The sequence below is a fragment of the Hyaena hyaena genome, unplaced genomic scaffold (assembly GCF_003009895.1).
Source record: "Hyaena hyaena isolate Hyena2069 unplaced genomic scaffold, ASM300989v1 scaffold_102, whole genome shotgun sequence".
Lineage (NCBI taxonomy): Eukaryota > Metazoa > Chordata > Mammalia > Carnivora > Hyaenidae > Hyaena > Hyaena hyaena.
Genome location: NW_024080734.1, coordinates 2,289,683 through 2,302,897, shown reverse-complemented (window position 1 = coordinate 2,302,897; position 13,215 = coordinate 2,289,683). Strand labels below are relative to the sequence as shown.

Below are 13,215 nucleotides of genomic sequence, written 5' to 3'. Positions count from 1 at the left end.
CTCCTATAAGTATAGTCATTTGTGCTTTCATATCTGGTTTATTTCACTCAGCATAATGTCCTCAAGGTCCATCCGTGTCATAGCCGGTGTCAGAGTTTCTTTGTGTTTTTAATACCTTTTATTTTTTCCCCAAAATAGCACATGCACACCTCCTCTGCGACCACTGCCTTCTTTCCCTGTCCATTTCCAGTAACGACACTTAACTCTTCTCATACTTACTTGCGCGCTGATAAATAATATGCTTATCATGCTATTTCCTTTTTTTAATGTTTTATTTATTTTTGAGAGAGAGATAGAGGCAGCGTGAGCAGGGGAGGGTCAGAGAGAGGGAGACTCAGAATCTGAAACAGGCTTCAGGCTCTGAGCTGTCAGCACAGAGCCTGATGGGGGGCTTGAACCCATGAAGTGTGAGATCATGACCTGAGCCGAAGTCAGACGCTTAACCGACTGAGCCACCCAGGCGCCCCGTGCTATTTCCTTTCTTAAAAAATGTTTACTTATTGATTTTGGGAGAGAATGTGTGAAAACGAGAGGGAAGGGGCAGAGCAGGACAGAGAGAGAGAATCCCAGGCAGGCTCCACGCTGTCAGCACAGAGCCTGACACCGGGCCCCGTCTCTCAGCCTGAGATCATCACCTGAGCTAAAATCAGGTTGGCTGCACTTAACTGACTGAGCCACCCAGGCACCCTTATAACGCTGTTTCTTAGCTAATGGTTTTTTTGTTTGATGGAAAATAATACATGCTTATTATACAAAGTTTACACAGTGCAGGAACGTTTGGAGGGGGTACTTCCAGGGTCTCATTATGCTGCTGTGGGCGCAGGTTGCCATCGCAGATCACGTGCACGTGTCTCTGTCAGTAGAAGGATGTGCAAACATAGAGGCGTTGGGAGTGGTATTGAGGACGGAGAGATGGTATTCTCCTGCTTACCAGTTTGACTGCATTCCACTCTATTTTCCAGTAACATCTTCCGGGTGGCGCGGTCATCCATTCATCCGCACCCCTCCCCCTCCATCAACCATATCCTTCTGGCATCGCAGTGTCACTACTGTGCTTTCTCTGGTGGTGACCTGCGTAGCTGTAAGGAACATTTGAATTATGGCTGCAAGACACCGCACTGGTGTGGAGTCCGTGTGGTGGAGAACTGCAGGGATCAGCATGAGGGCTGGAACAGAAATGGTGCAGTACAGTCACCTAGTACATCTTCCGCGGCAGGAGAGCTGCTCCCAGCATCCTTGCTTTGAGAGCCTTGAAGCTCAGAGAGGGTGAGGACCTGCCCTGGGTCACAGAGCTTGCAAGGACAGAGCCCAGGCTGGCCCCAGGGCCCTCTGGCTTGCTTCCCAGGGCTGGCCCACATCACCCCATGCTCCTTCATGAGGACGTAGAGCCTTAGGGTAGGGCTGGGCCTTACAAAACAGATGCAGTTGTAGTGGGTTCTCAGGTTTAGTGCTTTTTTGTCCCCTGGAGGCCTCCTAACACTTAGATTCTCTCTCGGTGGAGCCCAAGAATTTTTCTTTTTTTTCTTTTTGTTTTTTGAGTTTATGTATTTAAGCAGAGAGAGCTTAAGAGAGACAGACAGAGAGAGCACGAATGGAGGAGGAGGAGGAGGAGGAGGAGGAGAGAGAGAATCCCAGGTAGGCTCCACACCCTCAGCCCAGAGCCCGACGTGGGGCTTGAACCCTCAAACCGTGAGATCATGACCTGAGCCAAAATCAAGAGTCCGGAGTCTCAACTGACTAAGCTTCCCAGGGACCCCGGAACTTGCATTTCTAACAGGCCCCCACTTGCAGCAGTGCTGCTGGGACCACTTCGATAACCACTGCTTTGCACCCTCACTGTCCAAAGTATGGTCTCAGCAGCACCCTTCCCTGGGAGCTTGTCAGAAATGCTCTGGTGTCCAGGGGGCAGGGTTGGCTCTGTCTTGAAACCAGCAGTATGAAGAAGTGTGACATAGCAGGAGTGAGCAGGGAGGGTCACGCTCCGTCGGGGGGTCAGCTCACACCCCTGTGGCTCTTCTTCCTCCTTGTTCCTTCTTTTACCCGGAATGGTTAAGAGCATGCACTTTAGCCAGAGAGTCCTGAGTTCCAATCCCAGGCCTGCCTCTAGGTCTGTGACCTTGGCCAAGCCACTTAACCTTCTTGCTTTTCCATTGCCTCATCTATAAAATGGAACGACGGTAAAACACCTATGAGAAGGTTGCGATGCCAGTTACAAGCAGGCGTATGTGCAGCACGCTGTCTGTAAAGGCCACGGTCACCCCTGCTGTTTCCTCCAGTGTCTGCTGTGTGCCAGGCCCTGTGCTGGGCTCTGGGGAAGGGAGTGGGACTCTGTGGAGTTCCCAGGCAGTGGGAGACCCTGAGAGCATCAGGGCTGGGATGGGGATCTATGGGGAGGGGGGTTTCTGCTCTTCTACCTGGGCCTGGAGGTGTGGATTTAGAAGAGGCTTTGGTAGGAGGGTATTTTGAGCTGAGTTGTGAAAGGCAGATAGGTATTTGCCAGGTAACCCAGCTTGGTCAGGGCAAGTCAGGAAGAGGAAGCCTGGTGGGCAGGGGCATGGAGGTGAAGAGCAGCAGGGTATTCTGGGGGGGCCGATAATAAAAATAATACATGTTGGAGCGCCCGGGTGGCTCAGTCAGCTAAGCAAGCATCTGACTTCGGCTCAGGTCATGATCTCACGGTTCATGAGTTTGAGCCCCGTGTTGGGCTCTCTGCTGTCAGCACAGAGCCCACTTCAGATCCTCTGTCCCCCCTGCTCCATCTCTCTGCCCCTCTCCCCATGATCTCTCAAAAATAAAAAATAAACATAAAAAAAAATAATGCACACTTACTGGGTTTATGAAGCCCCTGCCAGATGCCAGCCAACAGAGGAGGCACTTTCTAGATGTGTTTTTAGTCTGCACTCCAGGCGCTACTGGGCAGGAGTGTGGGGAGGGAGGAACTATACCCAGCATAGATGAGGACCCTGAGTTCAGACCGTGAGGAAGGAGAAGTAGTAGTGTTGGGACTCAGGTCTTCCTGACGCCACAGCTGCCAGTGGTTACGTGGTCGGCTGGTCAGGGAGAGGCCAGGTTGGGGTGTGCCTTTGCCTTCAGGCTCAGGGAGTATGGGTGGGGGGGCAGAGCACAGAAGAGAGTCCCTTGTGGTCCAGGGATTCAAGGGAAACCTTCAGCTCCATCCTTCACGAACTTCTCACTTGGAGGAGGCAGAACACAGCAAAGCTGGGTCAGGACCAGCCAATCAGAGCAGAGAAGGCCTGGTGGGGACGGGGGTGGGGGAAGGGTCCCAGCAGCCCGGGGCTGAGATGTCCCCGTGGGGTTCTTGTTTCCTGTCGCCACCTCCCCCAGCACACCCCCTAAATCTGGAGAGCGCGAACACACTGGGCAGACTCTGGAATCTCACTCAGAGCCTAGCAGAGGGTGCGATGGAAGCAGATGGGTGCATCAGGGTTCCAAGTCACTTGGCACTTGCACTTGAGAACACTGGGAAGCCAATTAAAAAGGAAAAAATGTTCAGGGAGAGTTGAGTGTGAGTATTTACACGATTGCACTGAGCCCTGGGAACTGGGGTGTGCATGCCTGCTGGGGCCTCTTGTTCTGTTTTGGAAAAGCCTCCTTCCCCATTGGGCCTGGAATTCTCAGGCTGGTGGAGCAGCGGAGGAGGCCCAGGAGACCGGGTAGCAGCTCCTCCGTCTGCCTCCTCCTGGCTTCTTGAGACCGCCTTGGGCCCCTGAGGGTCCCCCCACCCCCATGTCCTTATGTAACTCAGGGATGCATAAGAGAATTGCTTAGCGGATCTCTCCCAAGCAAGGGCGTCACCTTGTTGGAGACCGTGTCTGTCTTTCTCAGTGGAGTGGAAATAGAGTAAGAAGGCAGCAGGATGAGCTGAGCAAAACGTGGGCTCTAGACAGACAAGCATGGTTCAAATCCTGGCTCTGCCACCACGAGCCGGGGAAGCATATGGAACTATCCAAACCTCAGCTCTTTGATCCGTGCAGTGGGTGTAACGGTAGATCACCTCTCGGCATTAATTGTGACCAGTAGGGTGAAGTATGCAAAGTACTGTCACAAGGAGGCTCAGGGGTATGTTCTTCTCTGCTGCTAGACATTTTGCCTTCTTCCTTGTTCAATATTGACTCTGTCAAGGATATCAGACTTCCCTGAGGTTCATTTGGTTGTTGCCAAGAAAAGCATGAGCTCCCACTCTGAGTGCGGGGGGGAGCAATCAGCAATCTGATGACCGGTGGGAACGCAAGGTGCAGAGAGAGGAAGCGTGTCTCCTGCCCAGAGACCATTGGGATATTCGGCGGGTATGGACATTGAGGTCTGAGGAACTATTAGCCCCTGATCTGCCACTTCACATTGGATGACCTTGGGCAAGTCACCTCACCCTTTCGGATGTCAGTTTCTCAAACTCAGAGTGTGGGAATAGTTCCTATCTCATAGAATTCCTGTGACAGTGTAGCAAGACCGTGCATGCAAAGCGTGGATCTACAGGTGGGGCGCCTGCGTGGCTCAGTCGGTTGAGTGTCTGACGCTTGTGATTTTAGCTCAGGTCATGATCTCATTGTTTGTGGGTACAAGCCCCACGTCGGGCTCTGCAGTGAGTGTGGAGTCTGCTTGGGGTTCTCTCTCTCTCCATCTCTCTCTGCCCCTCCTCCTCCTCTCTTTCAAAAATAAATAAATAAACGTAAAAAATTTTTTTAAGAGACAGAGACAGAACACAAGTCGGGGAGGGGCAGAGAGAGAAGGAGACACGAAATCCGAAGCAGGCTCCAGGCTCTGAGCTGTCAGCACAGAGCCCGATGCAGGGCTCGAACTCACAAACTGTGAGATCATGACCTGAGCTGATGTCAGATGCTTAACTCACTGAGCCACTCAGGTGCCCCAATAAACAATTTTAAAATGCATCTACACAGAGAGGGGCCAGCAAATGTTAGGCTTCTTTCTTGGGCCTGGGAACATCTCCGAGACGCTGCCATGAGAGAGAATGTTCTCTCTTCTCTGAAGAACCTGTGTTCCTCTCCCCAGTGGTGCTTCTCTGAAGACTGGAGGCGAATTTTACTTTTGGAGTCTTTCACACTCTAAGCAGATGTCCAGACTGGCCTAAAAGTCAAAATGCCCAGCACAGAGCCCGGGTACCAGTAGGTACTCCGTCAGCAGTAGCTTCTATAGCATTGTTATCACTTTGTCACATTGTGATTACTGCAGCATTCCTAATTCCCAAAGCCCCCTTGATGCACAGGAGGCCAGGCAAGTGGGCCTGGTGGGAACCCATTCCCTGCCCCTCACGCCCACCTTGATCCCCAACCCAGAATTCCTGTTTGCTGCAGCCAGGTGGCTGGTGACCCGGTTCTTTCACTATGAGCCAGTGTTTGATATGTAGTAATTCATTTAGTCCCTCCAGACCACTGCTAACATTTTACAGGGGAGATAGAGATGTCTGGGCATCTAAAGAGGTTAACTTCACCCCAAATCGTACAGCCAGTAAGAGGCACAACTGGGGCTCAGACCAGCGCATCTGGCTTTAGAGGCCACCGTGCTTAACTGTCACCTTATTTTAGACTCTTGGTGACAAACGATGAGAACCAGTCTGCTGTGATCGAAGGCAGCAGGAGAATGTGCATCTGTGGGACATGGAACTGTGTCGGGGAAGAGATACAGCTGGACCTCAGGGCACTTGGACCCTGGGACACAAATGCTCATGAGACTCTCTCTGGTCCGCCTTTCTGTGCATGTTGGTTAGGCTCTCAGACCAGCCCCCTCCACAGAGCATCTGGCTGGGGCTAGTTTAAATTTTCCCAGCATCTTCTTCTACAGGATTATCATCAGAGCCTCACCATTTCAGGCCTCAGGGTTAATAATCCCAGTGATGGGCGTCTGGGTGGCCCAGTCCATTAAGTGTCTGACTGTGGCTCACTCAGATCTCACGGGTCATGAGATCGAGCCCCACTTTGGGCTCTGTGCTGACAGCTCACTCCCTGAAGCCTGCTTTGGATTCTGTCTACCTCTCTCTCTCTGCCCCTCCCTTCTGTCTCTTTCTCTCTCAAAAATAAATAGTAAAAAACAAAAAACAAACAAAAAACCACTATCCCAGTGGCGGACTCCGATTGGCCTACCTTGGTGTGGGTGTAGATCCCGCCCCCCCCTCCCCCACGCCAGACCAGTCAACGAGGTCCAGTAAGGAGGGCTTTTCTGAGAAGGAAGGTGGGGCCAGGTAGCAATAGGGAGGTATTAACCCACTCCTTTCCCTCCTCCTCTCCATGGAAGAGTGTGGTTGGGGTAGGTTGGATGGTTTTCCGGAAGGAGCGTAGATTTGCACTGACCAGAAAACCAAATTGTTGTCCACCATAAACTGGCAGAGGCTGTTGGAAGCAAGAACAAGGTTCTGAATGTGTAATTGAGGTTGAGGGAGAAAATACCAGAGAAAGACAGGGTTATGTTGGGAGAGGAGAGAGAGCGTGAATGAAGGCAGTGGGGCTGGGAGGCTGAAGGTGGACTGGAATGAATGGGAAAGCAAAGGCCTGTAATGGTCATGTGTATCTAAAAAGCCAAAGAAAATAAACATGGAAACAGAAAAATAGAGTAGTTTGGTCAGCCTCACATTTGGCTAGATAGTATGATGCTTGTTTCATAGGTGGGGAAACCGAGGCTCGGAAACGTGAAGCAGCTTGTCTCTGATCACAGCATCTTCTTGCCCTCCTGCCCGGTGCTGTTTCCATGACATTCCTGGGGAGGCAGGCTATGCCGCTAATTCAGAGAAGTCACCTGGGTGCCGTGACGGGGCCTCCCTGTTAATGAGCTGGCGCTGTAATCCAGGGGAGGGAGGTCCGCGGGACTCCAGGGCTGTGGAGCAAAGTCTTTGCTTCTGTTCCGGGCTCACTTCTGGCTGGTTCCGTACCCTCTCTAGGCTTCACTTCTCTGTCTGTACCATGAGGACCTTGGCTGGGGTTTGCCTCCGGAACCACTGCTGGCATTGTAGAATGTAGACGAGACCATCTTTACGTTAGGAGGTTCCCCCTCACGGGATGGCAGGAGCACCCCTTCCTGTGATGGCCAGACCACCCCCGTGCACTGTCAAACAGCCTGCAACACACATGGCACCCCTGGTTGAGGACCACCTAGAAGGTTCTTATATGTAAATCCCTGGGTAAGCCCTGACCATGCTGGGCTGTAGACTCACTGGCCTGGGGTAGAGGGTCCAGAAGGGAAGGTGGGGCATAGGACCCTTACTGGACAGTGGTTTGCCTTTAACTGGCCTGACATCATCTGGGAAAAGTCTCCTCTTACCTTGGATTCTTCTGGTCATCAGCTAAGGGGACAGATGAGAGATTCTGTTACATATCTTCATACACTCTGAGTTCACAGCTGTGTATGTGTGTATATAATACATAATTGTTCTTAGACTGTGTGATTTTTTTTTGTTTATAAAAGTAATATATGGTATTTATGCCTATATAGGAAGATATGTACAACAGTATTCATTGCAACAATATTTGTAACAGCAAGAAATGAGAGAAATGATCCAATTTATTCCAGTAGAGTTATGGTACCATCCTACCGTGGAGTCGTCTTCAGCTATTGAAAATTATAGATGTGTAATCTCTTGTAAAAACGTATATATATACCGCGAAGGGCAAACACAAGCTGCAGAATAGTAGGCTTCATCTGATTTTATGTTTCAGAAGTATTTTTATTTACACATATACTTCTTTATTTAAAATAAATAAATGTGGAGTTGTATGCAGCAAACACTTAAGTGTTTCTCTCTGCAAGGATGATGGAGACTTTCTAGTCAGTAAATGTTTGAATTTTTGATAAGCAGGATTGCTTTGGTAATAAGAAAAACACATTTATAAGTGAGTATGTAGATGGATATAGTCCTATAGACAGTCTGGAATAAGACCCACAAAAAAGGACATGAAAGTCACTCCTGATATTGCCAGAATGCACCACCCTAGTCTTTTAGTATTTTTTCTGTGCACAGAAAGGTAGGACCAGGTAGTGGTAAAGAGCACAGACTTGGGGGCGCCTGGGGGCTCAGTTGGTTAAGCACCCGACTTCAGCTCAGGTCATGGTCACCCGGTTGGTGGGTCAGAGCCCCACATCAGGCTCTGTGCTGACAGCTCAGAGCCTGGAGCCTGCTTTGGATTCTGTGTCTCCCTCTCTCTCTGCCCCTCCCCACTTGTGCTCTGTCTCTCTCTCTGAAGAATAAATATTAAAAAAAAAAAAAAAGCACAGACTTAGCATATGTCTGTCCTCAGAGCTGGGTAACCATCTGCAAGTTCCTCAGTGTCCCTAAACCTCAATCTTCTCATCTGTAGAGAAGGGAGACGATAATTTGCCCTGCCTGGAGGGTCCTGGCTATAAATTACATGCACGGGGACATATATGTAGATGATATGCAAATGATTTGCAGAGGAGGATGTACGTGATGTGCAGAAGTATGCGCGGTAAGTTCTCCGTAGATATTAGGGTTTGTTAGAGCTGCTGGGTGCGTGCAGCGTGTCAGGTTTTTGCTAATCCCTGCAGCCTGTGTGCCCTTCGTCCAGGGTGCGCAGCTCACCCCCGGCAAGTGTGACGAGCTGTCACCACATCCTGGCTTCCGCTGGGTCTTACTCAGAAAGCAAAAACAAAAAACCCACAAACCTAAAAAACCTTTGCTACATGCATTTCAGCTTTTTAAACCAGAAAAGTGGTGCATACTCTTTATCAGAAACATTTTAAAGAATGAAAGCATATAAAGTTAAAAACTGTAAGACCTGGGGCCCCTGGGTGGCTCACTTGGTTAAGGAGTCCAACTCTTGATTTCAGCTCAGGTCCTGATCTCACGAACTGTGACAGCGTGGATCCTGCTTGGGATTCTTTCTCTCCCTCTCTGTGTCTGCCCCTCCTCAGCTTGGGAGCACATGTGCGTTCTCTCTCTCTCAAAATAAATAAACATTTTAAAAAATGTTTAAAAGAAAAATGTAAGACCCCCTTGGTGTGCTCACCAAAATCCTGCTTCTGAGGAGGTGGTTACTATTAGGTTTGATGTAGGACCTCGCAGACCCTGTTCTGTGTTTGTGGGTGTATATGTGCACACAGTATGTGTATGTCATTGTTTTCAAATACAACTGGAATCCTGCTGTGCCTTCTATTATATGCATCAATCACCATCATGTTCAGGGCAGCATGCTACGGATGAAATCCCAAGGTAGTACATGCAAACTCAATCTCCTTTTTTTTAAATGTGTGTGTGTTTTTTTTAATGTTTATTTTTGAGAGAGAGACAGACAGTGCAAGTGGGAGAGGGTCAGAGGGAAAGGGAGATGCAGAATCCGTAGCAGGCATCAGGCTCAGAGCTGTCAGCACAGAGCCCGACGTGGAGCTCCAACTCACAAACTGAGATCATGACCTGAGCCAAAGTCGACTACTTAACCGACTGAGCCACCCAGGTGCCCTGACCTTCTTTTATATATATATATATATATATATATATATTTTTTTTTTTTTTTTAGGTTGGGGAGAGGGGCTGGGAGAGAGAGAGACTATTAAGCAGGCTCTACACTCAGCATGGAGCCCCATGTGGGGCTCAGTCTCATGACCCTGGGTTTGTGACCTGAGCTGAAATCAAGAGTCTGACGCTTAACTGACCAAGCCACCTAGCGCCCCTGCAAACTCATTCTTTTTAAGGGCTGTATACTAGTTCACAACTGGGCTGCACCATAATTTTTCTAACCCATTTGCCAGCTAAGCTTTACCAACAACTGGCTGGTTTCCAATTTTTTACTCTTTCCAATAATGCTTTTGTAAGTGTCCATATCTATTATAAATCTGGTTTGGGGTATCTATTTCTAGAAAGAGAATTGCTGTCAAATATATATATATATATATATATAATATATATATATTAAACTCTTTGGAGAAGCAAGAAATATATTTCTTAAAACTCAGTTTAACTATTTATTTATTTATTTTAGAGATTGAGAGAGAGAGCTAGCAAGCAGGGGAGCGGGGCAGAGGAAGAGAGAGAGAATCTTTTTTTTTTTTTCGATTTTTTTATAGATTTTTTTTTTTTTTACAAATAGTTTATTGTCAAGTTGGTTTCCATATAACACCCTGTGCTCATCCCCACAAGTGCCCTCCTCCATGCCCATCTCCCCCCTCCCCTCCACACCCATCAGTCCTCAGTTTGTTCTTAGTATTCAAGAGTCTTTCTTTAATGGTTTGCCAGAGAGAATCTTAAGCAGGCTCCACACTCAGCATGGAGCCTGACGCAGGGCTCAATCCCACGACCCTGAGCTCATGACCTGAGCCGAAATCAAGAGTCGGACACTCAACCGACTGAACCACCCAGGCGCCCCCAAACCCAGAGTTATTTTTTTCCCCAAACATAAGAGGCAAACAAAATCTGTCCATTCATCAATTCAGTTCATTTGGGAACAGCGCTTCCCAAATGTGCCAGATGTGGTCCCCACAGTGCAGCTTTGGGCACGGCTGAAACGGTCTCTTTCCTTATGGAAATGATAACTTGTGAAACAGAGGCCCTGCCTTCCTGGGGGGGGACCCCCTTCGAGTTGTGTGGGGGGGGAGCGCCCCACCCACCTACCCACCCTCGCAAACACCTTTCAGGCAGCCCAAAGTCCCGGGCTCAGGGAGGGGCTGCCCCACCCTCCTGGCTGGGCCCTGTCCTGGGGGGCAGAAGTGGGGCAGAAGGGGAAGTAGCTGCCATCTAGAAGGCGGGCTGGCTCTTGCCTAAGGGAGGGCCGCGGGGACCAGCCTTGCGTCCTTGTGAAACGGCTGGTGGCTTCTGCTCTTGTTCTTTGTTCGGCAGGGAATGGGGACCCACCATGGGGAGTGGCCCCTGGCTCCCTCCTGGGAGACTCACACTGGGTCTGAGAGACAGTTCCTCTTGTTCCCAAAAGATTTCCTAGGAAATCTGTGCCGGCCGTTGTTGGTGTTTCCAGGGGCCCTGGAGGGGGAGGTGAGCTTGTCCTGGCCTCCCAGGCAGTCAGCCTCACGGCCAGGTTCTCCTGTGAGTTTCCTGGGTTTAAACCTCACTCTGCCGCAGCTGTTGGTCCCTCCAGGGCTGTCATCTGGTGACGGAGCAACTGTCATCTAGTTGGCCTTGATTGGAGTAGGAGACCAGCTTTCCGGACCATTCCCAGGAGCCCCAGCCAGGCTCTAGTCTAAGATTCTCAAGTCTGCTGGCTCCCATGCCCCATGGACAGAGCATTTACAAAGAGCCTGGCTGGCAGCCGAGTGCTTTATGTGTGTCCTTTAATCCTCATGGCAACCCTACTGGGTAGTTCTACAGTATCCCCACCCCTGTATCACAGATGGGGACACTGAGGGTCAGAGGTTTGGTAACTGTCCTGACCCATGCCTGTCTCCTGCCTTATCTGCTTCTACCTCCCCTCCCTCTAGCCACTCTGCCCTGCCCCTCCCAGGCCCTTTAGCCAGTTTATTACCCCTATTTGGAAATCTCATCCCCCAGATCTTTTTTTTTTTTTTTTAATTTTTACTTTTTTGTCGGGAAGAGTGCAAGTCGGGGCGGGGCAGAGAGAGGGGTACAGAGGATCTGAAGCAGGCTCTACACTGACAGGCTGACAGCAGTGAGCCTGATGTGGGGCTCGAACTCATGAACCATGAGATCATGACCCGAGCTGAAGTCGGGTGCTCAACCGACTGAGCCACCCAGGTTGTCCGTCTTCCCCCAGATCTTGACTTCCTGTCTAAAAGAACCGCCCATCCACCTTGCACCTGTCATGGGGCTTGTGGAGGGCCTGTTTTTATTGCTAGAGTAATAAGCCACACTAGGGTGAAGATTTTGGTTCACCTCTGCACCTAGAACATAATAGATGTTCAATTAATACGTGTTGAGTGAATGAATGAATGCCTGGCACATAATGATGTTTAATTAATATGCATTGAATGAATAGCCTGGAGGCACTCAGCTGTGCTTCCTCCTTTCCTGCTAGTGCGCTCTCTCTCTCTCTCTCTCCCTCCCCTGACTGTAGACTCTGCTCTCCCCGGGGTCCCATCTTCCCACCCTTCACCCAGTTAGGAATGTGTACTTCCTGGTGTTTGTCTGATTGCTCTCTCCTTCCACCACTGAACTCTGAGCTGCCAAGGGCAAGGACTCAGTCTGCTCCTGGCTGATGTCCGCCTCCGGAAGACACCCTGATGAATAGGTGAACGAACCAGGGAAACAGAAAAGCCAAGGCAGGGACCAGCTTTCTGGCATTCAGGCCGGTGCTCTTAGCATTGTGTGCCTTCCTGGTTTGAAATTGTGGGTCTGGTTCAGGCTCTCCAGGACAGCGGTTATGTGACTGTGGTGCGGGCCAGCGCATTTCAAGACCTAGACAGAGGCTTCTGGGGCGACTGGCAGTTGTAACAGCTTTGCAACTTCTCTTGCTTTGAATGAAGCATCAGCTGTCTGCTCAAGGTGTTGCTTCCTCTTGACTTTATTTTTTAGCAAGATGAAACTTCTCTGTTTTTTCTACGTACAGAAGTTTATGTTAACTTACCAGTTGCAGTACTTTTTAAAAAACATGTTTTTAAGAATTTATTTTATTTAAAAAATTTTTAATGTTTATTTTTGAGAGAGAAAGAGCAGAGTGCAAGTGGGGGAGGGGCAGAGAGAGAGACACACAGAATCGGAAGCAGGCTCCAGGCTCTGAGCTGGCTGTCAGCACAGAGCCCGACTTGGGGCTCGAACCCATCAACCATGAGATCGTGACCTGAGCCGAGGTTGGACGCTAACAGACTGAGGCACCCAGGCACCCCAAAATAGATTTTATTTTTACATACTGTCTATACCCAACATGGGGCTTGAACTCACAACCCCAAGATCAAGAGTCACATGCTCTGACTGAGCCAGCCAGGCACTCCTCATTGGAATGCTTTTTAAAAATGGAACAATAAACATGCTTACTTCTATTTAAAAAATGAAAACAAAAGATGAAACTTTACCCTTGGAGACAGGAGAACTGGAGAAGATGTCTCTTTGTGGCACTGGATTCTTTACTTAGTAGCGGGCTTGTGAAGGCAGACTGGCTGGTAGTGTTACACGGCTTAAAGATACACTTTGTCTGTGTCTGTGTTACACGGCTTAAAGATACACTTTGTCTGTGTCTGTTAGTCCTGAAAGTCGGGTATGTTCATCGTGGCAGACTTTAAGAATTCAGAAAACTAGAAGAAACCTAGCCTGGTCTCATGATCCTTATACAACCG

At 49.4% G+C, this 13,215-nt stretch overlaps 1 protein-coding gene across 1 annotated transcript in view; it reads left to right on the top strand.

Annotated features, from left to right (window-relative positions):
* The window catches only part of STK10 (serine/threonine kinase 10), a 118,899-nt gene that overhangs the window by 60,080 nt on the left and 45,604 nt on the right, over window positions 1-13,215 (top strand). The gene's annotated exons all lie outside the window — the stretch shown is intronic.